This window comes from Amblyomma americanum, chromosome 2 (assembly GCF_052857255.1).
Source record: "Amblyomma americanum isolate KBUSLIRL-KWMA chromosome 2, ASM5285725v1, whole genome shotgun sequence".
Classification (NCBI taxonomy): Eukaryota; Metazoa; Arthropoda; class Arachnida; order Ixodida; family Ixodidae; genus Amblyomma; species Amblyomma americanum.
The window spans coordinates 171,271,692-171,297,527 of record NC_135498.1 but is presented as its reverse complement, the minus strand read 5'-3'; the positions used below and the strand labels follow the sequence as shown (position 1 = coordinate 171,297,527).

The following is a 25,836-nucleotide window of genomic DNA, read 5'->3' as shown; positions in this document are numbered from 1 at the left end:
TGAAACGGCCGGAGTTATTTCCACCTGGTCGTAATAACGGAAATCCAAGCCAAATCGTTATTCTGACTTGGTCGTAATAGCGAAAATGTTATTTTCACCCATGGATATGGATGGATTGGCTTGGCATCTTTAGGTTCACGGGTTTCATCCTGGCCGCGGTGGCCGAATTTCGATTGAGGCAAAATTCTAGTGGCCCGTGTACTGTGCGATGTCAGTGCACATTAAGAAACCATAGAGACCTAATTTTTGTGGCCTATTTTCTTCTTTATAATGATGCGGAAGACACTACTATGCATGAATCACCATGTGGTATTTGCCTACAAGCACTTAATAATCTATAATAGAATTTTTCTGTCATGTTGTTTCGGTTTCAACAGCCGAATGTGAGCTGTGACGTCAGAGAGGCTTTAGGCCATTAGAGGCATAGAAAAACTGCGATATAATTGCTGCTTTATCGTTTTAATTTCCTGCAGTGCCGAAGCCAGCATTCCCCAAGAGCAGGAATGACAACAAATGTAGAAGCACCGATTATACTGCAGTTTTTCACGCCTCACATGACCTACAACTTCTCTTCGAGGTCACACTCATCGTTCTGCTGTTGAAACTGAAACAGCACGAGAAAGAAATTGTTATAAATTATTTAGCAGCCACAGGAGCATACCACGTGGTAATTCGTGTATAATAATGCCTTACACTTCATTACAAAAAGATTGGTTTGGTTTTTGTGGGGGTTTAACGTCCCAAAGCGACTCAGGCTATGAGGAGCACTAAAGTGAAGGGCTCCGGAACTATTGACCACCTGGGGTTCTTTAACGTGCACTGACATCGCACAGTACACGGGCCTCTAGAATTTCGCCTCCCATCAAAATTCAACCCCCGCGGCCGGTATCGAACCCATATCCTTCGGGTCAGCAGCCGAGCCCCATAACCACTGAGCTACCGCAGTGACGTTATTACATTAAAAAGAAGAAACCACGCACAAGAAAGTTAGGTGTTTATTATCCCTTAAAGAACACCAGGTGGTCAATATTTCCGGAGCCCTTCACTACGGGGTTCCTCATAGCCTGAGTCGCTTTGGGACGTTAAACCCCCACAAACCATAACTTTTCAGCAAATAACGTCATCATTTCATTAAATAACACGTGCCATACCTTCTCTGCTTATTCGACCTACACATGGAGGAGGTGAGTGACTGTTTGAGGCGTCATAATGAAAACCTAAGCGGCCTAGTCGAGTCGCATGGGCAGCATTTCAGCGCTAATTCATAAGTCGCCTCTGTGTATACATGCAGCGGTTTTTCTTTTTCTCTCAAACGACGATTTCCTAGAGCAGGGTCATGGTAAGACTTCTTGAGATTTGCTGCTTGAAAATTCTTCCCAAGTGTTTCAGGATTTTGGTGGTCGTTGGTGTCGGCGGCATGCAGTTGGCTGCAATTTCGTGAAGACAGCAAGGCTATCAGACAGTCGGGCCTGCACTCGACCATTCGTTTTGGAAGTGGCCAGTGCCAAGCTGCATTTGAACTGACTGAACTGACGCTGCCGGCACCACCGCTGAGCTTCACAGAACTAGTGCAGAGAGTGCTGCACTATCAAAAAAACCTATCTTGACCACAATCTTAACAAAATGGTAGTTTGGGCTTGTTGGTATAGCATATTAGAAGACATAGCGCAGCACAACAGGACAAAGAAAAGGAGCACACAGGACGAGCGCTTATCCTGTGTGCTCCTTTTCTCTGTCCCATTGTGCTGTACTATGTCTTCTTCTAATATCACCACAATGACCTGTCACACACTGTAACAGTGCCTTGTGAGCTTTATGCACCTCACAAGCGTCCAGAGTCAAAGGACATCAAGCACATTGTCCACAATGTTCATCTCTTTAAGGCCTTTTTACAGCATCAGCTGTAAAAAGGTCTTCAGGTTAGAGGCCTTAAAAGGAAGCTTGCTTTTTCAGTTGCCTCATGCGCTTCATGCTAGTTGGCCACCTGGGTCAAAACACCTTCCCCACGTAAAACCGATGTTCGGTGCAGGTGGCACAGCACTCATTTTAAAATTCTCACAGAAAGTGGAGGGCTCACCTTGTGGCACCTTAAAGCCTTTGCTGCCTCAACATTTTAACGTCCCATTTGTTCAGCCTCTGCGCCAGCAAGTGAACACCGGACTCGGTAGCAGGAATCGGGAAGACCCGTGCATACCAGATAACTGCCTGCCAGATTTTCAAGTGCTGTTTTCTGGAATAAATATAAATGTAAAAGAAGAACATGTTTCGCTCTGCAGACACTAAAGCGTAATCGCTTATCTCGCCGCAATTTTTGCACCTGTTTTAGAAAGCGATTTGTAACAGCAGCATACAATTGTAAAGTGCAATTAAGTCACCATTCTACAGACTTTCCCAGCCGCGGGGTCACAAAAAATCGGACCGCATAAAAAACTCATCGCACAAACGGTTAGTTCAACTCACGACCGGCTTTAAAGCCGGTCATTAAGCCGGTCGTGGTTCATCTGGACTGTTGTCATGAGTTTCCCACCTTTTTTCAGGAGGACGCAAAGGCTGGTAATTATGCGCGTTTTACATGACCATGAGTTAAGTTGGGCTGGGTTGACAAAAGATATAAAAACACACTCAGCGCTTGCTTTTTTCCGTAGACCTGCACAGAGCTTTTGAGCAGAACTTACTATAAAACAGATGAGTCTTTCCTTCCGGCATTGGGGTCCACTGCCAGGCAAGCGGGCTCAGTGCTAGTCCTGGGTTATCTGCTAACACAAAATATCCTATGTCTTCAACTTCCTTCAAGACGTGTCGCATGAGCGTGTGCAGCTCGCCGCCAGTGCAATTTCTCGTGAAAAAGCAGGCCACGGGTGTTTTGAACGAAACTGAAAGGCCGCTGAGGACGAAGCACAAAAGTGAGTTGGCTAGCACTGGCTCATTTGTTGTTTTCTTTGGAAAGCTCCCACCATAGTCTACTTCGCCGATGAAGGCGTCTCTTTGTTTATGGTAAAGTAGTCTCTGTTTCACGTGCATTTAGTCTACAAGCAATGATCATGCTCTACCTTGTGATGAGGGATGAGAAGCGAGCTCGGTTGCCAGCCTTTGCTTCACGAGTTCCGTCATGCCGATTTCTTCATGTGATAAGCCCATAAAACGCTCCAGAGTGCTTCGACTGGGCAGCTGGAGAAAGCCTGTAGTCCTTGTATGCTCGTATGCGCTAGTCGAGAGGTTGCGTAAAACAGCTTGGCGCACTGTCAGATCAGACCACGTTGGTTTCGTTTTCCCAAAATTCTTAACCTGTTCTACTAATACTAACGCAGCCAATTCTTTCTCCTTCGATTTCTGGACAATTTGGAGGAATGCATGAACAAAGCACTCCTTGAGCTTTTGTACTTCCTGTTCGCAATTGTCGACGGTATTCTTGAGCCGCTCAGTACGAGCCTTTTAGTCTTGTTCTTTGCGTCTCCACTTTTGCTTGTCCACTGTCGAAACCGAGAATTGTGAGGACACCTGCACTGCTTTTGTCCATCCTCACAGTCGCGGGGATGCAGCGCTCGCTAGCGCCGTTTTTCACGGCTGGCAACGGTTCGGTAGGGGTGCAGTCCACAGGTGACAAATCTTCAAAGGCGACGTCGACAACCGGCAATTCGTCGAGCGGATGCCTACACGACTCCATTCGGTTGTCATCAATGACTGCTCGTCGCTTCGGGGGTGGTGGGTTGGCTAGCGCAGCAGTCTAGCACTTTTTCACTGACGCGTCGCTTCTCTCTCTTTCTTAGGAGGCTGCAAGTACGCCGGATATTCTTCAAAAATGCTGGGGATAGCGTCTTTCTTAAGTTTGCGAATTTTACAACCGTCCTTGAAGTCAGAGGAACTGAAGTGTCTGCTGCATACAGTCGAATAGCACAACGTCGTATTCGGTACCCAGTTTTTCACGAGAAATGACTTTTAGCCATTCTGCGCACAGTTCCGGATCGCTTGTTATTTCTTGGAATGATAAGCCCGGCATTCGTTGTTTACTGGATGACTTGCACTGTGGCCCACAGCAGTACGGCATCTTGTCGGGCGCAGGATACCACAGCTGATTCCACACTGCAGATAGACATCTGATTGGGTACAAAAAAGAAAGTAACACAAAGAAAAGATAAGAACTATGCATCGTAAATCACTGATTTTATAGTAGCAAAGCAATATACGTTGCAACGATGACAACAATCGACACGTGGTCGCGGAAAATCTGGTAAACAAATGGTCGTTTGATCTGTGTACACTGCTCACAAATTCGGTTATGTATCCCTGATATTTCAAGAAAAAAATATAAACTTGCTGCTGTTGCAAAACGCACACGCTTACCTGCAACCAACACGACGGAAATTGCACAACTCTTGCTTGACAGATTGGTTTGGGTGCTTTGGTGGGCCTCGACATTTTGCTATGTCTGGTATGCGAGAGCAAGTATGTTAGCAAGTATGGGGCACGAGCGCCTCTCGCGGAGAGCCGAGGTGTAAATCGAGGAGGAAAGGAGAGGGCAACGGACGGTATCTGCTGCACCATTGCGCGAGCATGAAAAAATATAGAAGGCTATGCTTAAACATGGCTCAAACAGCAAAGAAATTGCCGGACATGACGTCTTTTCTTCAAACCGGATGCGACGTCATGGATTCAAATAACGCTTGCGTTATTTCAACCTGGTTGCAGCAGTCACTGCCTAACGAAACCAAAACTTCGAGCAAAGCTGAAATATTTGTTCGGATCCTTAAATATTACGAGGTGGAAATTTGAGGCGCTAATAATAGGAAAAAACCTTGTACTATACGCGGGTTTATACGGTAACACGTGGCTGTCTCGATGGTTCCGATACAGTACTTTGACTTGTCGGTTAGTCTTTGGCATGCTAAGTCGATGGTTGAGCCCCATTGCATGGTCTGCATTTTGGGATCACTGACCAAGTCCTGGTCGAACCTATCTTTCAAGTTGGTTTTAAGGGAGTCTTGATCCCTGTTAAAGTCCCGCAGTGTCACACACAGTTCGTCCACCGTTCCACGGGTGGGTATACACATGGCTACTACATTGACAGGTTCCTTGATGGAGGTGCTTGGTGCCAGGTAGACTCCCTGAACGGCTATACTGCTTTCTAGCAGCCGGATGACACAAGCTTTGCCCCTTGGGACTGCGATGGAGGGCAGGTGCCTGGTGGCTGCGATGCCTTCCCTGCCATACACGCAGACCCCTGCATTCTTGTTAGACTCAAGACGACTGGCGTCAGCAGCCAGGCTAAATCCGGGGACTCAGAAAGCTTGGCATCCTGGTTCAAGATCAGTCTTTGTAAACACAAGCACGTCAGCCTTGGTTAGGAAACGCTCCAAGCGCACATCTGCCATATGGCACTTAAGAGACCTAACGTTTTAGCAAGGCGATGGAGTAAGCTGTGGCGGGCTTTGTGAGCAGCGCTTCACAGCGTGCATATGCCGTTTCCAGGCTGTGCCTATCGAGGCGCTCCAACTCTGACGTCGGAGTTCTGTCCGTGTTGTTGAGGTGATGGTAGAAGCGGTCATCTTGCTCGCTGTTGCTCAGGTACAGTTCCTGGATGCTAGTCACACGGCTGAGCACAACATAGACTAACTTCTGCTGGTGCGTCTTGGTGTAATCGTAAACGACTGTTCCCCTCATTATGGCGCTGGCCGGTACAAGGTGAAACTGCGTCCTCTTCACCGACACGTGTCTCAACGTCTTGCTCTTCATTGCCAACGACATAGCTATGGGTTCGATTGGCACCCACGAGCCATAGTGTCTCACACCAACACGACAGCTGACCTTTGACTTGGTCAGGGTTCCTACCCCATTTGGACATTCGAGCCAAACCCTTTTAGGCGAATTGTCCACGTCTAGTTCGACTTCCATTAGCGTCCCCACCAAGCCGTTGACTAATCTGTCGGTGACATCGATGTTCTTGAGAAGCACGTAAGGCCAGTTGACGCAGAATGTCACGGTAGATATTAAATTGCCGCTCTCGGCGCAGCTCAACTCTCCGATTCGTCTTAGCGCCTCGCTCTCTTCCTGCCTGCTGCGATGTCCGGCCACCACGTGTCTGGCCTCACTGACGTACTTTTGTTCGCATGCCTCAGCTACATGCCTGTTGTGTTCATCCAAGTCTTTGTTACTAAAGAAGAGGCGGACAGCCGTGGGGCACTTTATGGCAGCAACTTCTCATGTGACGAAGCGCTCGGTGAGCATGAGAATCTCGTCTCGGTTCAACTCCTTTTCATCGCCAATCTTTGTCAACAGGGAGGAGAAGACGGCAGCGCTCTGCCTGACCACCTCGGTTAGGGGGAAGTTCGACAGATGGTGCCACAGGAGTACGTATGTGTTGTATATGATACCTCCGCTTCGCGGCCTCTTGTATACCTCGCTGGCACACACCGTTGGCAGCTGACCCAGGTCCCCGCAGAAGATTACGTCGAATCTTCAGAACGGCTCGGTCATCTTCGAAGGCCGGATCTCCCCAAGTCTGACATCGGCTTGTCTCAGAAGGTCAGACGACAGCATGCTCACCTCGTCGATGATGATGCATCTCACGTTGCGAAACAGCATCTGAAACGTGTTCAGGTCACTGGACGACAGCCGCTTCTCTTCCCACCCGTTAGTCATGACTTTTTTAAATGCCAAATGCATGGTCACGCCGTTCAAGGCGACAGCTGCCTTAACGGTTGTGGCACAGGCCACAATCGCATTCATTGCACTGTTTTCCTGGCCGTCTCTGTACGAGATGGTTCGGTTGGGGCAGTATCTGTTGTACGCGTCCATGATTAGTGTCGACGTTAATGTCTTGTCGCGCGGTGTATGACCTCGTATCAAGGCGCCCTGCCTCTCGTTAACCATCCTCATCCTTATAATAGAAATCCGCCAAGGGAATGACATCGTCTCTCCGTCTGACTCCCGGACAGGCACTGGAAACTACTTTGGTGCTGGTGGCGTTCTCCGCGGGGATCAAGCCAGAGTTATCGTTTGTATCCACGAGGCTTGGCATAGCGTCAGGGCCTGGTTCCCGCTGTTGTTGTTCGGGTGGCTCCTCATCCTGGCAGTCGGCATGGTTAACCGACTCGCAGGCGGCAATCAAATCGGCGACAATGATGCCAGCGGAATACCGCTGTTTGACTTGACTTCCATTATGGATTGCATATTATTGTCGAACATTCTTTTAAATGCGTTGCCATCCAGAATGTCAGCCTCTTTGCGAAACGGCAAGTACAACATCACGTGTTCTCGCTTATAGTTTATCACATCGTCCGCGCTATAGCTTCGGGACCTGAGAGTGGCGGGTTTCGAATGCTTATCCAGTCTGATCGAATTGGCTTCGGCCATAAGTTCGGCTTACGTGAGACCCTGCATTTCCGCCAGCCGGTCTTCGTACCGCTCTACCGGGGTCTCTAAATAATCACATGCTACCAGAACACAGGGCTGCATGCTAGTGCATGCAGTGCATACCGCATTAATGCGAAGCCTCCTACAGTTCAAAGCAGTACAAAAAGGTATGGTTAAATTCGCACTAATACGGTGATTTCCAGGAGGCCCACACGCGTCCGTTCCCTGGGATGGAAAGCAAGCAGGATGCCTTCTACGGAATTCAACAAGACCCATTGGGCCAGTTGGTTAATTAATTTCCAATGCCGTGTTCGAATTGCGCAGAAAAGATGACGAAGAGTACGAGACAGCGAGCGCACTGCCCTCGTCCATGTTGCACGTAGTATCTTTCTTATGCCCCCGTTCTCTCGCGCAATCCGAAGCTCTCACGGAAAGACGCATTGCCAGTTGCTCCAACAAATGTCAGCCCAGAGCTGGCCACTCAGCTCCAAGGCTACACAACAACAATGAACACACTGGCGAAGCACGGAGATAGTTTTTTTTCAAGTCTGTGACATAAATTGAGCTAACAACCTTCAAAAATAATTTCGCCCCTTTGTATAAAACAATGTGCAAAACAGGCCATCAGTCGCTTTCTCTCTCTCTCCCTCTTTATTTCTCTCTCCACCTGAGCTCGAATCACTATATATAGACTCCCCTTGGATGGAACCAGACTTTAAGCACTGGTCATGGGTGCTCTCTTTGCGCCCGTATGATACCTTAAAGGTCATTCTTCCACTGGAGGATCCTTGTTCATCTTTGACTCCAAGATTTCACAGATCTCCAGAAGCAACTGCTCTTGCTGTCGACAAATTTCCATTATCATTTCGAGTTGAGACGAAGCTCCATTAAGGGGACAGGGTAGGTCCTATTCTTGCCATGCATTTTAGGCTATGTTCGTGACCCTTTTTCTCATGATCTGCTGGGGTTAGAACATTAACCTTGGTGGCATTGTAATCAGCAATGTTAGGTAGTGTTACTGAACTAGGATAATTTCTTTTTAAAGGTTAGGTTTTTTGTTATCTTTTTTTTACTGGGCCCACCAAATTTTAGAGCCATAATCTGCAGTAAATAGCCTGTAAATAAAAATCTTCTGCAATAATATTTATAATCCTAGTTCAGTAGACTATCTGTAATGTTTGCTCAATGTCTGTAAAATATTGTCTCCCTTGCGCCTGTAGTTTCTTAAAAAAAGGGTCAAAGTCAGCAAAATTTGGGTGTTTTGAGATAATTGGCTTTGAAGTGGAAGAAAGAGCTTTATTGCAATATAGGACTATAGGAACAAATTCTCATGCATTTTTTCAATAGCCACCAGCCTGGTAGTCCCCTCCATCATCAACACTTCTTTTCTGCGCTAGCTGCCTTGTTTTCCGGGCCCCCTTAGTGACCAGTCGTGTAGCCCTCTCTGCAAAGTACAGTCGCCGCCGGTCAGCTTCGCGCAACCACTGGACTGTAAACCGTCCTGGAGAAACTCCGAATGACCTCAGAATCTCGGCTCGAGCAATGCTGCCATCATTGAAAGTTAGCACAGCATCCATTGTCGCTATTTTCAGCGTCTTGAGACCAAGAAAGACATTTTTCGGAGCACGCTCCCATGCAACGTTGTTGAACGCCTCATTCGCGTTCTGTGTTTTTCCGTGGAGACATTTCCGGAGAAGCTCAGGCTTTGAGAGCTGCTGAAACACCGGCTTCACTGCTTCAAGGACCGCTGCCGGGAGGGAATTCTCTTGGATGTAAGGTTCTCCATTCATCTCGCTCTTGTTGAATCGGCACAACGTGTCAGGACCCTTTGGACACAGGCCATGGGAAGGATGAGCATCAGTGGAGGCCATATGAAAATAGGTGGCCCATACGGCTTTCCGCATGTCGTCCAAGCTCCCAACATGTCTCCTAATGGCCAAGCCATAATATGTCTGAAGTTTGTTCATCACAGTATCAGTCAAGCGTCCTCGGCCAGAGATAACTTTTCCGTCGGGTAGCTTGTTTCCTTTGTTTTCTTTTTTGAGTCTTCGCAACCGGGTCCCCATCCTTTTTTGGACGTGGCCAGTGCACTCTAGCTTGGAGACTTCAACATGGTCTCCATATGGCTTTGCTGCTTGCACAGCAAGGAAGCCTTTGCTGTCCCCATCTCCTAAATACTTAGTGTACCGAACACCGTGTAGTTGCATGTTCCTTTGAAATATACGCAAAGCACCTTCGGCCTCCATCCCTCCACTTGAACCTTCATAGTTCCGTTGGCAATGATGCTTGTCTAGGTCGGCACGAGAGGTGGCTTTCGATATGCACATTGCGCAATGTTTCGTCATTACTTCGACATCAATGACCTTGCCAGAGTCAACACTGGTTGCGGACACTATGCCATTATTTGAGGTGTGCCCTCACTTCTGCCAGCTTCCGTCAAGAGCAACAGCGATATCAGTATCTCCGTCATTGAGGTTCGTTGCTTCTTTAGCTGCGCATTCCATTGATCTTTCCGCGGCGGCGGTAACATGATTCAGCAGTTAATCATTGTACCGCGAAAAATTTGTGGGTGGTTTTGGCAAGTTGAGCATCGCACACAACGTAGTCCCGGCAGCTGCTCCTTTTCCTATGCATCGCAATGCATAAACAATCCTCACATTGACTTCGTAAAGGCCCGATGTTGTCCGTCTCGATGTCTCGAACCGGTGCGCTGAGAAGCACTTTACACACTGCAGGGAAAACGTGCAAGCAACTCCTTTTCGTGCCGCGTCTTCAACAAGCTGCATGTCGCCACCGCACGCTTTACACGCACAGCTTTCGGCAACGGCACACGAGAGAAGGTCAACGTCAATCAGGCCATAACCGCGGTAACTGTCACTTGCCTTTAGGTTCTTCAAGCGTTCCACCGAGTGCGAAAGCTTCGATGCAGAGGCGCACGTGGTGGCCGCGGCGCCCACTCCTGGGTTGTGTTGCGGAGAATTGGCGTCATTGGAGATCGACTTATGCTGGTTTCCGTGGAAGAGACGTTTTTTAAAGCACTTCTTTTTCTTTGTCATTGCATTGCCAATAAATAACCAGCACAAAGGTATAAACAAACTCATATGTCCGCGAAAACACGCCGAAACACGAGCAAAATGCCGCGCGTTGCGAATAATCCAGCCAGGGTTGCCAGGTCCTCGGGAAAGAAAAGCGCCAAAAATTTCCGAAAAGTAGCCAAAAAAGTCGCCAACTGGGACAAACATTCCATTTAGTAGCCAAAAAAGTCGCCAAGGTAGGAGAAAACGAGAATTATTAATATTTTTTTTACATCGATACATGTGCTAAAGAATTTCTCCAGACAAAAAGATGTTTTACTATGTGTTAACCGAAATTACCGCTGTTTAGGTCAATCATAAGTGAAAACACCCCGCATTCCAAGTGGCTGCAAGGAAGAAAGACGCTCATTATGGGTGACCGAAAGTAAAAATGCCTCCATTCCGGATGCTCACGAAGTAGGTGCTTTATTGTTTTATCCACTACGGTGAAGACGATTCAGGATTTGAGACCGGCTGGCTTTTTCAAAACTCCTACCTTCACGCGCCGTCAAAACAGCGCTGTTCCGGCGATGAAAATAATCGAGTATGTGCTTAGACAGCGCGAAGGCATGCAGAGGAAGGCACTCGTAGCAAAGTACAACTTTCCCTGTCACTTCTTCGCGACATGGGAAATCGATAAGACAGGTAGTTTTTATGTAAAAAAAGGAACAAGGCAAAAGTTCTTTATTTTTCTGCTGTATATACATACTGTGGATAACCCAAAAATAAAAAAAATGTTATCACATATTCTTGTGTAAATATTGGTTAAAATGACTAGTTCATCCTGCTGACGGATGTAAAATGACTAGCAAAAAAGACTTGACCAAATACAATATTGCGAGGCACATTGTAAAACACACAAATGAACTAAAGCCAATGCAAACACCAAGTCAGCATTGTCACAACTCAGGTGTAGATGCTGTTGTTAACTTTTTCTACCATTTCGCGTGGCACTTCAAACGTAGAGCTGGTGGCGCCCTTTAGGCGCAATCCAAACTTTATCTTCAGGATAGCAACAAGAAGTTCGTTGGACATTCTGTTTCGTAAGTCACTCTTGGTCAGTGTCACAGCAGAAAACACCCGTTCTGCCTCTGCGTTAGACAAGGGTAGGACGAGTAGCTTCATAACCCCTTCTGCGATGTCTTTCATGGGATTCTGACCCGATGGATCCCGATACTTATGAATTGCACTCCAAAACTCGATTGCAGGCATATCTGCATTGACACTCAACCTGCCGCAGGTACCCGACTTGCTCCTCAATCCGGTGCTCCGGGCAAGAGAACAGATCGCGTGGCAAAGTTTTAAGTCCCTGCATAGCATGCGGGCTTAGAACTGACTGAGGAGAGATAACTCTCAGTTTGCGCAGCAGCGACGAAGAGTTCGGGAGGCGCTTCTGCAAGTCGGACGAGCAAGCTTTAATAAAAGCAAAGCATCGCCGTTTCAAGGACTGCTGTTCCTCAGTGCTGAGGTTCATTGCACGGACGTAGTCAAGAAAACTGCTGCCTAAATCGGCGTCGTCCAGGCCCAGGTAGATGGATTCCAGGTTTGTTAGATCCAGATCGCAAAGGCTGCAGTCGTCATGCTCTCGTAGCACACACGGCTTCAGGATCCTGGACAGAAGCCGCTTGAAAAGTCTATGCAGCTCTTCGAAGATTCCCAATGGATCAACGTCTTTCCCTTGAAAGAGCTTGTTTACTCTTCTCAAATCAGCAAGGATCGGTTCCAGAAACAGAAAGTATGCATAGTTCCTCTCATCGACATACATTTCCTTAAGAAGGCGGACAGTGTAGGTTTTTTCTGAAACACCTAAAAAGTGTGTCTTGAGAGGGCCATATTGCGACAGAATGCGTTCAATGCAGTCTGCTATCGCCAACCATCACTTGCCTGAAGGGGAAAGGATCTTTAGGGGCTCAACCCTCTCTTGGTCTGCACTGCTCTCACAGTAGAGACTCCTATAGGCGCTTTGCCTCGTGCTGCTGTGAGCAAAGTAGTTGTGAGTTTCTTTAACCATGAATTCAAGGCTTGCTGGCATTGCCTCCATCGCCTTTGACGCGACAAGGTCCAGAGAATGGCAAGCACACTTTACAAGTGTAATCGATAGGTTGTCGTCCTTCAGTTTCCTCCGCAAAGAATTGTTGCGGCCGCACATCGCGTTTGCCCCGTCAGTAGCTAAACCAGCGCAGTCGCTTAGCTTGAGTGAATTCTCGCGAAGGATTGCTTGCACTGCGTCATATATGGTATCCGCTTTTCCGTCCTTTGCCTCCTTCAAATCAAGAAAAGTGGTAGTGATTCTGCTCGCTATATCGCTGCAAAAGCGAACTGAAACGCACACAACCTTTTTCGCTGAAACGTCGGTTGACTCGTCCACCAAAAGGGAGTAAGGCTTCCCTGCAATGTCGTCCTTCAGTATTCCAGAAAAATATGGCGCGATAACCTTTGTTATCAGCGCTGTGCACTTGGTTCTTTGCATTACGAGGTTACATCGCAGCTCACCCCTGAGAAGTTTGGTAAGCTCATCCACACAATTGATGGGCATATGGCAAGCAATGAATATAGCAATCTTGAGAGCGCACCTTTTTTCGTCTGCATCAGCCGTCAAGGCCGGCGCGATCGCATCCTGCAGCCTTTGCTGGTAACTTGGTGCCACTCTGTTACGGTGCTTCCCTGTCTCAGCATGCTTTGCGAGATCTGCGTAGTGGGCTCTCATTTCACAGTTGCAAAGCTTGCACCTTGCAGATGTGTGGCTGCCCTGAACAGGCGCGATCCAATCTGAAACACATTAACAAAGACGCATGTGAGACTAGCGCGCGCAACATGTCACCATTTGAAAACTATAGGAAGTGTGGTAATCATACTAATCATTTCGAAGACATTCTTACCTTTCAGTTTCGGGTCGTCCATCCACTGTTTCCGGAATATCCGGCGGGCACTTGCGTGTTTCCCCATAGCGAAACCTCAGCGCACCGTTCTTTCGCACCCGCTGGACCACAGTCACTTGTCTCCGGACTTTTCTTCCTCGGTGTTCCCGCCAAAAATCGCGTGTGTCATGTACAGGGTCGTCCACTCTTAGTTAGAATGCTGCTCCGTGCTGCCGGCGCTCCGCGGGGCGCCGCTCGCGGGCGTCGGAGAAACTATTGCGCAGGAGCAGTGAGAGCCGCAGGCGGGGCTTCGCGCGTCGTCTGCTACAGTTCGCCCTGTATTGCGGTGAAGTGGGCTTCAAATTTGCACTGCGTCCGCAGAACGCCGATCGGAGAAACGTTTCTGAATAAACAAAAGACTGCTGAGAAGCCTATCAGCTGCCTTTATACCGTTGCAGAAAGAGTAACAATGTGTTCTTCTTGCCTGGTCAAGTTGAAACTCACAAATAAGAACAACGAGGAGAAAATGCGCGCCACGTAATATTCGAAGCTTTATACTACTGCTGCAGCACAACGATCCGCAAATATTTTTAATCTTTGGCGTCTTGCTGAGTAGCTGGTAATATATGTTAGCAAACGACTGCTGTTGTCTGCTGAAATCGCGGCGCAACGAAAATTAATCGGAGCGGAATAGTACTAGTGGAGGAGGAGCTAAATTTTCAGTCTCCGATTTTACCTTCGTACAGATAGAGGTAGACGGCCAGGTAGACTCATCAGCGTTTGAAAACAACCCCTAAGCTTTACTAGGACCTGTCTTCACCTTTGCAGGGATTTAAGTAGTTGCTAAGCGGATATTTACTAAGGCGGTAGCGTTTAATTGCTCCTGCTCGCGTCCGTCCGTTACGTGTTATGTCACGTGACCTTATTATCACGTGGCCTTGTGATGTCACGTGATCTCTGCCACGCTCGCGCCAGTTTCTCTCCTCCTCTGTTGTGAAATGAATTCAAGCGCGGCAAATTCAACTGAGTGGAATGAGTTGCAAACTGCTTTCGTCTTCCCGCAGTTAATAAATATCTAAGCGTCTCCAACTAATTTTACAGTTCACAGGTGTCTGTAGCAAAGAATGCCGCACTGTGTTACCACTAAGTTCCAAGTGTGGCTGGCGTATCGGTGCAGAACAACTCGAACCGGGTACGTGGATAATTTAGTCAGCCGCCTTTCAATCTACCTCTAACCTTTCCATGAAGGCCTTCGGATGAGCGGTAAAAGCATAATCTTTTCTTTAGTTTGCCATGACACTGCGACTTCCCGGTTTCGATTGCCATGACACTGCGACTTCCCGGTTTCGAAATGTCTACGACGAAGTTTATCTTTAGACGTAAACCGTCATGTCACCCCGCTTTCTGCCGCCGAGTGCAACTGCTTTCACGAGTCATTCGGCGATTAACTACAAGAAAGTTGCCTTGTCACAACTGCGGCCCAAAATGTGGTTCCCGCCTGTCTAGACGGATATATACGGAGTGCGTAGGTGCGTCTGGTCACTTCAATGTTTTCTGCTTGTGGGCCGCGCTAAAACGAAATGTCGAGAGTGCCCGAGGACGAAAGATCTGTAGATTTCTGTGTGAGAGAATGCTCACCGCGATGGAGAATACTCACTGATGTGTACTGCTGCAGCTACGGCTACTCTGCAACGGCTCTTCGACTCTACTCAACAACGGCTCTTCTGCAACATTTTAAAACTTCCACCCTATTGTATGGGCAACTAATATTCACCATTGGTAAACAAGTGCGCTCATCTGGTGAGATCTCGGGGGACCGGAATATTCACGCTGAATGGGCATGAAAAACTGCGGAGATATTTTCCGAGTATAATTTGAACACTGTAGCAAGGTACTCGCACAATAATAAAAACAGAGAAGGGGCAAACGAAAATACCAACATGTTTTACTTCGCATATATGCACCGAAGGCAACAAGATAAGAAGCATATTCTGAACATGAAAAGTAAAAGTTCACGAATACAGTTCTCTTGTTATCTGAGAAAAAAAGAGGAATGGAAAAACAGAGCAACATAAATAAGGCAGCCTGCAAGAGCCAACGGTAAAGCAAGGCACGCAACCTTGCAGCCCGTCTCGACGCAACTGCGATGCTAGGTCATGCCCTTAATGGCCTAGTATCGCGTAACATCTCCGCCGGCATCTATGACAGCTCTCATCCTGCCAGGAAGGGAGTTGTATAGCGAAGTGCAGAGGTCAACATTGGCCCGTAATGTTTCCCACTGCTCTTGAACTGCTGTCCACAATTGGTCTGCCGACAAACCATGCAGGTTCTGACTCGACAACGCAGATTTAATGTTCCCCCACACGTTCTCAATGACGTTGAGGTCTGGTGACTGTGGCGGCCAATCCATCGACACAATTGCGTGCTCCTGCAAATAAGAGGCAACCCTCCTGGAGGTATGTATTGGAGAGCGGTCTTGTTGCAGAATGAAGTCCATGTCAGGGAACGGACCGTTTACCAGAAATGGCAACGCCACGTCATCCAGTATAGAGCAGTAGCTTTCCGATGTTAATCTCCCGGGTATTCTGACTAGAGGTCCAAGGCCATCCTTCGTCACGGCGCCCCATAAAGTCAGAGAACTCCTTCCGCTTGCAGCAACTCGCTGTATGAATTCCGGCATATACCTGCAAGAAAGTTGGAGAGCAGGTAGTATATTTTCGTTTGCTTTGTTGCCGTGAAGAAAACACAGTTCTAGTGTCGTAGAAGAATTAATTGTCTTTTGTAACAATGCACTTGTTTGATGTAATAGCATGTAAGTTCCTTATATACATACATCTATAGTTTATAAGAACTACACACCAGCCATCTGAAACCGAATTTCAAAGAAGGGATACTTCTGAAGGCATACTATGTAATAATTTTATTGATTCTGCTAACAAAACTTGTATTCCTACAAGCTAACACAATAACCACAAGCAACCGCAAAAAATAATGTCTTGGATGCTTTTTCAGAGCTACCGTCTTTGCGTTAATCGGCTGCGCTGTCAAGTGGCTGAGAAACAAAGGAAAAAAAATTGAGAATTGACGTGCATTAAAACAGTGATTTTATTGAAAGCGTCATTCGAAAACGTCGCAAATATCAATTATGAATGCTGCCTACATGCTTTAACCTGCATATATGCATTTTTGACCTGTAGTTTAGCGTGACTACCTTGTGCATGGAAAGGTATTGCCCTCCACGCAGTCTACAACGGACAACACAATTTTTTTTACGCTGTCCGCAATCGACGCTAGTTGACAAAACGGGTCAGAATCGGAAAGGGTTTCGTGCAACGGCGTTCAACCTCTAAGTTATCTATTCAAGCTCGTTTTTACTAGCTTTATGCACATACACCTAAGCCGCACACATCAATCAGCCTTTGCCCGATGCACTTAAAAAAAAAAAAAATGGGCTGCGGCCCATTTGAAAAGTACACTGCGCAAAGTATACATATTCATCACAACGCTAAATTACAAGCTGAATAATGCTCCTAAAACTTTTTCAAAGCTTCTACCCATTGATTTATAAGAAAGGTTTAGGAACAAAGCCACATACCTCGTGTGGATGGGGCGCCAGACTCGAGCTCTTTGGTCCCATCTAGTAGAAAAAGTACACTCATCTGTGAAGACGACGCTCTTCCAGTTCTCAACCGACCAATCCGCATGGTCTTGGGCAAACTTCAGGCGTTTCACCTTGTTTTGAGCCCGCAGGAGCGGCTTCTGTGCAGCAGTTCTGCTGTGTAAGCCAGCTTTGTAAAGGCGGCGCTTAATTGTAGTGGCAGACACATGTTTCAAACCCAGCTCCACTTGCAGCTCCCGTACAGACGTCTTTGGCTTATCCACCACAGCTGCTACTATCTCTCTATCTTCTTCATCTGTTGTCACTCTGCGACGAGGCTGCCGAGGGGCATCCTGAAGCCTGCCTTCATTCCGGTATGCATTAATTATTCTATTCACTGTGTGAACTGCACGATTGGTTTCTGCTGCAATTCGTTTCTGCGAATAGCCCCTCAGACTTAAGTCCACAATTAGCCGCCTTTCGTCCTCGGGAACTCTCGACATTTCGTTTTAGCGCGGCCCACAAGCAGAAAACATTGAAGTGACCAGACGCACCTACGCACTCCGTATATATCCGTCTAGACAGGCCGGAACCACATTTTGGGCGGCAGTTGTGACAAGGCAACTTTCTTGTAGTTAATCGCCGAATGACTCGTGAAAGCAGTTGCACTCGGCGGCAGAAAGCGGGGTGACATGACGGTTTACGTCTAAAGATAAACTTCGTCGTAGACATTTCGAAACCGGGAAGTCGCAGTGTCATGGCAATCGAAACCGGGAAGTCGCAGTGTCATGGCAAACTAAAGAAAAGATTATGCTTTTACCGCTCATCCGAAGGCCTTCATGGAAAGGTTAGAGGTAGATTGAAAGGCGGCTGACTAAATTATCCACGTACCCGGTTCGAGTTGTTCTGCACCGATACGCCAGCCACACTTGGAACTTAGTGGTAACACAGTGCGGCATTCTTTGCTACAGACACCTGTGAACTGTAAAATTAGTTGGAGATGCTTAGATATTTATTAACTGCGGGAAGACGAAAGTCGTTTGCAACTCATTCCACTCAGTTGAATTTGCCGCGCTTGAATTCATTTCACAACAGAGGAGGAGAGAAACTGGCGCGAGCGTGGCAGAGATCACGTGACATCACAAGGCCACGTGATAATAAGGTCACGTGACATAACACGTAACGGACGGACGCGAGCAGGAGCAATTAAACGCTACCGCCTTAGTAAATATCCGCTTAGCAACTACTTAAATCCCTGCAAAGGTGAAGACAGGTCCTAGTAAAGCTTAGGGGTTGTTTTCAAACGCTGATGAGTCTACCTGGCTGTCTACCTCTATCTGTACGAAGGTAAAATCGGAGACTGAAAATTTAGCATCTTGGTGAAAAAACAGCGCACAAGCAGACACAGACAGAAAGAAGGGGACAAGCGCTGTTTTTTCACCAAGATGCAAAACCAACTAGCCCATTCAGCTGCTTTACTGAAAATTTAGCTCCTCCTCCACTAGTACTATTCCGCTCCGATTAATTTTCGTTGCGCCGCGATTTCAGCAGACAACAGCAGTCGTTTGCTAACATATATTACCAGCTACTCAGCAAGACGCCAAAGATTAAAAATATTTGCGGATCGTTGTGCTGCAGCAGTAGTATAAAGCTTCGAATATTACGTGGCGCGCATTTTCTCATCGTTGTTCTTATTTGTGAGTTTCAACTTGACCAGGCAAGAAGAACACATTGTTACTCTTTCTGCAACGGTATAAAGGCAGCTGATAGGCTTCTCAGCAGTCTTTTGTTTATTCAGAAACGTTTCTCCGATCGGCGTTCTGCGGACGCAGTGCAAATTTGAAGCCCACTTCACCGCAATACAGGGCGAACTGTAGCAGACGACGCGCGAAGCCCCGCCTGCGGCTCTCACTGCTCCTGCGCAATAGTTTCTCCGACGCCCGCGAGCGGCGCCCCGCGGAGCGCCGGCAGCACGGAGCAGCATTCTAACTAAGAGTGGACGACCCTGTACATATGCCTACTGGCGCCTCTTTCCGCTTCGTATAGCAACCAATTCTATTTTTAAAGTGCATGTAACATGTCGGTAAAACTCAGTAGTATACGAATTATTAGCGAAAAAAGTCGCCAAAAAGTAGCCAAGTCGCCAACTTCAAATTTTTGTCGCCAGACGCTTCTAAAAGTAGCCAATTTGGCGAGAAATCGCCAAACCTGGCAACCCTGAATCCAGCTGCGTCTTAGGATTCGTTTGGCTAAGTATGATGATGATACTGGCTATCCCTTTGTATCGGGAGATCAACGGTACTAAAAACCGGATCAAGCCAAGAATGTAAAAAATTAAAGAATAAAAACACCTAACACACGCTCATGGCACGTTTTGGTCCCCTGAGCCTTCAAGGAGCGTGACCATGTCGTGTGCGCCACCAATGTTCCAAACGTCGCTTGGTTCGCTCAACCAGCTTCCATTGCGGTGGCTCGTCGGGTCGGCGAAAACCGAGTGCCATCGCTAGTGTCCTGAGGCTGTTGGATCCGCTGATCGCGTTTGGTGGCATGGGGTCTACTGAGGAATTGACCTGTGCATCCGAAGCCGACGGGTGTAGGCCTGCACATTCCAACACGATGTGCTCGATGGTCTCATCAGCGCCTCCGCAAAGTTCACACATCGTGCTCATACCCTCCGTGTACTTAGCTCAAAGACATCGGGTGCGAAGCACACCGCTCCTAGCTTCGCACAACAGTCCACTGCCCCGAGTGTTGTCATATAGGGGCTCTTTTTCGACCTTCGATTTCCCTTGTTGGTAAACGGCCAGGGCTGGCTTCTCGCGGGCCGTCTGCTGCCAACGACGCTGCTCCTCGCATCGCACTTGTTCTCGGATCTTTTGCCGTCCGTTGGGTTGGAAACTTGAAGTAAGTGGGGGGGGTTCCACTCCGTATTTATCCGCCAGACTCTTGGTGCGTCGGGCCCACTTGGTGTTGACACACTTCAGGTGGACATACTTGAACACTTCCTGCGCCCAGCGGCCGTCCTGCATTTCGCTAAGACAGCGCTCGTAGCTCAGTTTGGCTACGGCTTCCCGTGCCTCAAAGGAGGACCACCCCAGATCGCCCTGTACCGCCTCGTTCGGCACACTGCCGTGAGCTCCCATGGCCATTTGTCCCACCTCTCTCTGCCGCGTCTCCAAACCTTGTCGAGTCACGGAGGATAAACAGATGACTGCGTTGCCGAAGGTAAGGCCTGGCTACAGTGTACTAGAATACTTGGGTAGTGGAAAGAGCGGCAGTCAGCGCGTGAGGCACTTCATGTTAACTCTACCAGGTGGCGCTAGCGGCGCCTAACCGAGCAGCATTCTGAGGCCGATAGTAGCCAGGCAGCAGCAAGCACGGAAGTTTTCTTTTTTTATTGCCACATGTATGCTACTACTCCTGATGCACATGTTCTTATTTGCTTATGAGCGAATTAATCGAAGTAATTTGACTTCAGCAGGGCTAAGTTTTCGTCAGATTACCTCAGCTGAGCAGGCGGCGCAAGGCACGAAATATGTGAAGCTTCGTGTTTACTGCAGTAACCAGTCAGAATTTGCTCCGAACGGTGACGTGTGCGTCATTTTACTTGCGGGTTAGTACGAGCAGCTGCTGCGAGAGACAAACAGCACGTTCTGAGCGCTTCACACTCCAGTTCTCTTTGCGACAGTCGCAGACAGCATCGCCAGTAATGCAGTGAAACATCGGAATTGCGCCAGTGTTCACTGCCGCTATTATATGTTACTGATTTAAGGTCAATGCTAGGTGTTCTGCGCGTTTTTCGTTTTGCGGTATCCAGTGCCTGGGGTCGCCGACTTCTACAGGCTCTGTTGTTGTGATTTTGTCTTATTCTTCAAACACTCTTATTTAAAATCGTAGGTTCAAAACAACTGCAGTAGATGTAATCACAATACAGTACAATTGCAGTAGGTGTACACGAAAGCGCAAAGTAACGAAATAACGCTCCCTGAAAAACAAGAAAACACGCTCATGTGCACCGACTTAGCTTCAGGTAGTTAGCGGTTTCACGTTTCTGGCACCTGGTGCGATTAAGAGCCCTTACAAAGAAGTGTAGGCGTGTGGTCACATAGAAGGCAACCATTTGCACTGTCAGCGACTCGGAATGATTAACACATCCAACCCTCTCGTGCTGCTTTTGCTTTATCAAATTAACAATGTCCATGACACTGTCATGATGAAGCTCATGTAAACTGAAGCAACTAGTGAAGAGGTCTTTCAGTTTACAGATGAACCGGAACAGGCGGCCATGAGGGTACAGGAGACCACCTTTGTCCTTCAACCTCGTGTAGTCAGCAGCGCCCAGCAACTCTACACTCTCCTTGCTTGTAAGGAGCAATGTGTGGCATTCTTCACAGTTTGTTTTGCGAACAAGCTTCCTTGCTACATATCCACAGATGTAAAAAATTAACCTTGCATCACTCTTTGCAACAACGCATGGGCCATGATCTGGAACAACATTACAGAGGTCTTTTATGTGTTGCTCTGCACCAGTTAGGTTGCCATCGTGAAGCAAACTTTCAATGAGGTCCTGCTTGCTCGGCTTACTAGGGTCTACTTCATCTGGCTTTAGGAGGGACGTCAGTACACCTGGCTCCGCATTCCCATTTGACACAGATTTGGCTAGCCCGTAGAAGCTGAGGCAGCTAACAGTTATTAGGAACTGTTGCGGTGTGGGATGAGTGTTGCACCCGGATGATTGCCTTACGATCCCAAAGAGGTTTTCGACAGGGTCTTGTCTCAGCTTCGATGTCATTATATACTTGTAGCCGACATGTTTTGACAAATAATCAAGTATGGATAAAACACTAGACACAGTGACTCGAAGTCCCACTGCTGTAGATGCGGACAGGAAGCCCCCTTGTACCCCAGCATGAAGTTCCCACTCTGTGAGGTAGGCCAGGAAAGACAGCAACTGGCCCTCAGCAACAGATCCTGGCCGCAGGGCTTTGGCAGGGAACCGGGACGTCATGATTTCTATCAAGTCTCGAATCATTCTGCAGTACAAATGTATGATAAAGCATTAGATAATAATTTCTTCTCACAGTAAACAGCAAGTTCAGTAGAAAACAAGTTCATTGAGAAAAGGACTTACCCAAAAAATGTGAGCACTGGCTCTAGGCTCCCCCCGCTTGCTTCAAGCTCGGTCTTATATAGGCGGAGGCCATTGAGGACAGTATCACCAACCAGCTGAAATGCATAACTGACCCTCATTTTTTCAAAATTATTCGGGTTGACGTGGCAACTTCTGATCCCGGGCATAGCTTGAAGAGTAACATTAGTCCCATCGAGCTTCAGGGCTTCTCGCACAGGCCGAAGCGACACCTGTAATACACATAAAAGATCTATTTTTTTTCATAAGAAACAGTTTGTACATGACTACACATATGGCTCAATGCTGCTTGCTCCGAGCCCTTAGGAAAAAAACAAAATGGAAAGCTGCTATTACCTCGCCTGCTGGTGTGTTGAAGCTCGACTTCAGGAGTCCATTCCTAAGGCATTTTACCAGATGAGTGAAGTCGGATACAAAATGGAGGGAGCGGCTGGGATCCACTGGATGCTGCACCTTGTTCCTATTTAACGTTGGAGTTGCCCGGACACCCATGAGCGCCCACATCCTCCTATTCCATGCAGCGCCATCGCTGGTAATAAAATCAACAAATAGGCCTGCTTGCTCAGCAAGGATTACAGCCTCTGTCATGATTTTTGCTAGCAGGTTTCCTTTCACATTGCTGTGTGTAGCAAACACAGCAATAATTTGTGTCCAACTGCCAACAAAAGGCACAAAGACAATTACCATCCCGTGGTCACACACTTCGTGTTTGTCAGTGTCTGGGGTAAAAGCGCCCAAATCAATGAACCCATCAATATGGCCACCAGGCATCACAGAAAGGTTCTCTGAAAGTTTCATTTCGGCGACCAACAGTCCTCTGTGTTTCTTGAAGACATCCATTGAGCTCGTCTTCTCCTTTAGCACGCAGAAAACCTTCCTGCTGAATCCAAATCCTGACCTGTATTCCCTATTGTAATTTCGTAGGGTGACTTTTGATGGTAGAACAAGGATCTGCTGCTTGCGCATATGTTCATACAGCTTTGGTCCCTTCATTTTCATAATGATGCATTCCAGCATCCACTCGTTTGAGTAAACCATACCTTTCATGCTTTTACGCTTGGCTGTTGCAAAAATGTGATGGGCTGCTTGCTTTTGCTTAGGTGGCAGACTTTCTATTTTTGCTTTGAAAACTTCTTCAGTAATGCGACTGTTCTGGTCCTGCATTCTGAGAATATGCTGCCGCAGCGTGCACAGACGTGACAGAAGGCGCTTTGTCTTTTGCCGGGAAAACTTGAGCAAATTTCGAAGGTTTCTTTTCACTGGTTTCCGCATTTTTACTCGAGATCTTCTTGCCTGGAGCCCTTTCCTGAGGTAGCGACATGCCAGACAGGCAGTACCTGTAATTTAAAAGCATATGATGTGAAAGATGCTACATGCAAAATATTAGCACAATATGCTCTTTGCAACAATCTATTTTTTGTAAATAAGTGGTAATACAGGCCTTTGGTGGTGTAACTAACAGGTTCATTAGCTAAAAGAAACCTTAAAAGCAAAAATAAGATCATTATTACTCAAACAGCAAAAATGTATAATTTCGGGGTAAATTAAGCTTCGCTTCACTTCGATTACATACACTATTTTTACAACGATCTTCCTTGCTGATTAAGAGTACTTTCACTGCAACCTATATTATCTCGATAACTAAATCTAGCTGCTTACCTTTGTCAGTAACAGCCCCTGTACAGGACTTGCTGAACACACTATCTTGTACGAGCAGCACAGAAGCCTTCAGCCGGTCTGTAAGGTGTTCAGCGTAGTCATTGGTGTACTGCTGTCGGTCCATCGCTCCTTTGCAAATAATGGCAATGGCTGTTTGGTGAAGAACTTCTCGAGCTTCTACCATGGATTTGATTTCAACTTCTTTCGCTTCTTTGCCATGAAAATAAGGGCGAGCGAAGACCCGTTTCTCGTTGTCTGCAGTAAACACCAGCAGCTTCTCGTGCGCGACAAGAAATGGATCTCTGGTCACGGTAGTCGTAGCGCACACAACTGCATCAAAATTGGGCACATTAAGTCTTGTCCATGTGCTCGGAAGGCTGAGTTTGTCAGCGATTTTCTGCAATGAAGCAGGCTCACTAGGCTCGTTCACATTCGGGCTCACGCTGTCGTTTGGCACATTTGTGGCGTGTTGACAGAAATCGTGAAAGTCACGCCGCGACAAGCGGACTTTCTTGGCTTGTGCCCCAGCACAGGCAGCTGGACGCTTTCTCTCTGGCCATTTTTGTTGAACTTGCTTTGAAAGGTAGGCCGGCAAGTCAGGCAGCAAGGTTGGTACGGCATCAGCGGTCAGCGCAGGTTTGTCACGAGGGATCCTCACCTCTTTCCCGTCGATTTTGTTCACATAATCCCGCACGATGAACGGCGCTTCGAAATGCCTTTCGCACACCGCCGACGTTTCCGAGAGCGGCTTGTCGCTACGGTGCAAATTCCTCTCCCACTGTTTTCGTAGGGCTTCGTCTTTCGGGGCTTTAAACAACGACAACGTCCGTCCGTTCAACTCACGGAATCCAGGGTACCCGGTTTTACAGCCTGGCGCGTAGCAGTGCGTCTCCGCTCTTTTGGTTTTCTTCTCCATGACTGCATGCGAACCACTGTTTGAGCGTGCGACGCAAAGCAAGAACGTATAAGACGTCGCAAACGATGTAAAAAAAGCAAAAACAGCGCACGTGCACAACCTAATTGACAGCCACCTACACGTGCTACTGCGGCGCCGAACTCCTCGGTTTCTAGACGCCAGCGCCACGCGCGGCGGTTAACAGAAATGGCAACAGCTCCCTCGTAGGCCGCGCCGCGCGCTCTTTCCACTACCCAAAGTATATTCTAGTACACTGTAGCCTGGCACCGCCACTGCCTTCCATAACGATCGGGTGACTTCAGCTAGGTTTTCACTGTTGCCAGATGAGTGACTGCCATTCCGCTAAACGTGACAAAAAAGAGGCGCTGAAATTTTTTTTCTTTAGTTTAGGAGAGGCACAGATCCCGAGCATGTGTCAAAGGGGGCGTGGCTGGATGCTGCCTAGGGTTCGAAAAATGTTGATTTTGAGGTAAATATTTTGCGTGCGCGCAAATGAAACACTGGGCTATGTTAAAGAAAGAATAGAGATTTTAAATTACACAAAAACAAAAAATCGATTTTTTTCGGAAATTTTGCCTACCCTGTTCCCATAATAAAGAGACGAAGCTCCATTAAAAAATTTTCAGCTTCGTGGTCTGATAAAGGAAAGAAAAGTTAATTTTCCACTATTCTCCAAAGTAAACATATGCTTACCCACGTGCAGTCTGTGCGCTGTCCGCTGAGTTTCCGCTGTGGTCAGGCATTCGACGTCTCGATACTTCAACTATTACACGACCGAAAATTTGTTCAAATTATGCTGATTTGAAACAGAGGTTAAGGGGAGCGAAAAATAGTTCTTTGCACAGAGTTTGGAAAAAAGAGAGCCCGACCAGGAGGGCTGGTACGGATCTTTTCATTCTTTTGCGACTGCTCATCAGCACTGACAATATAATAGCGGCACCTCACAGATTCCACTCGATCGGCCGCGCATATGCTAAAATAAACTGGTCCCACGTCGTGACAGAAACAGGAGCGCAACTGGGGAGAGAAACTGCACTTCGAAAGCACCGTGTGACGGACAGTAGGCGAGTGGTTCTCCACAATGGCCGCATGCAGCACGCTGCATTGCCATGCATCATCGGTCAGGACAGGCAAGCTCTACGGCCCTGGCGTACGCTTATATTACCGGCAGATTTGTTGCACTGAAATACTCGATTTTGACAGGAGTGAAGTGCCAGTTTGTAAGTACAGCA

At 47.5% G+C, this 25,836-nt stretch overlaps 1 protein-coding gene and 2 pseudogenes across 7 annotated transcripts in view; 1 reads left to right on the top strand and 2 right to left on the bottom strand.

Moving 5' to 3' along the window:
* The window catches only part of LOC144121996 (uncharacterized), a 117,406-nt gene that overhangs the window by 53,406 nt on the left and 38,164 nt on the right, over positions 1-25,836 (top strand). The window lies entirely within an intron of this gene.
* Positions 1,761-11,715, bottom strand: LOC144121995 (uncharacterized; annotated as a pseudogene). Its single transcript, XR_013312768.1, has one exon. The product of XR_013312768.1 is annotated as an uncharacterized LOC144121995 (transcript).
* Positions 22,309-24,604, bottom strand: LOC144121994 (uncharacterized; annotated as a pseudogene). Its single transcript, XR_013312767.1, has 2 exons — positions 23,689-24,604; positions 22,309-23,366 (listed from the first exon to the last, which is right to left on the bottom strand). The product of XR_013312767.1 is annotated as an uncharacterized LOC144121994 (transcript).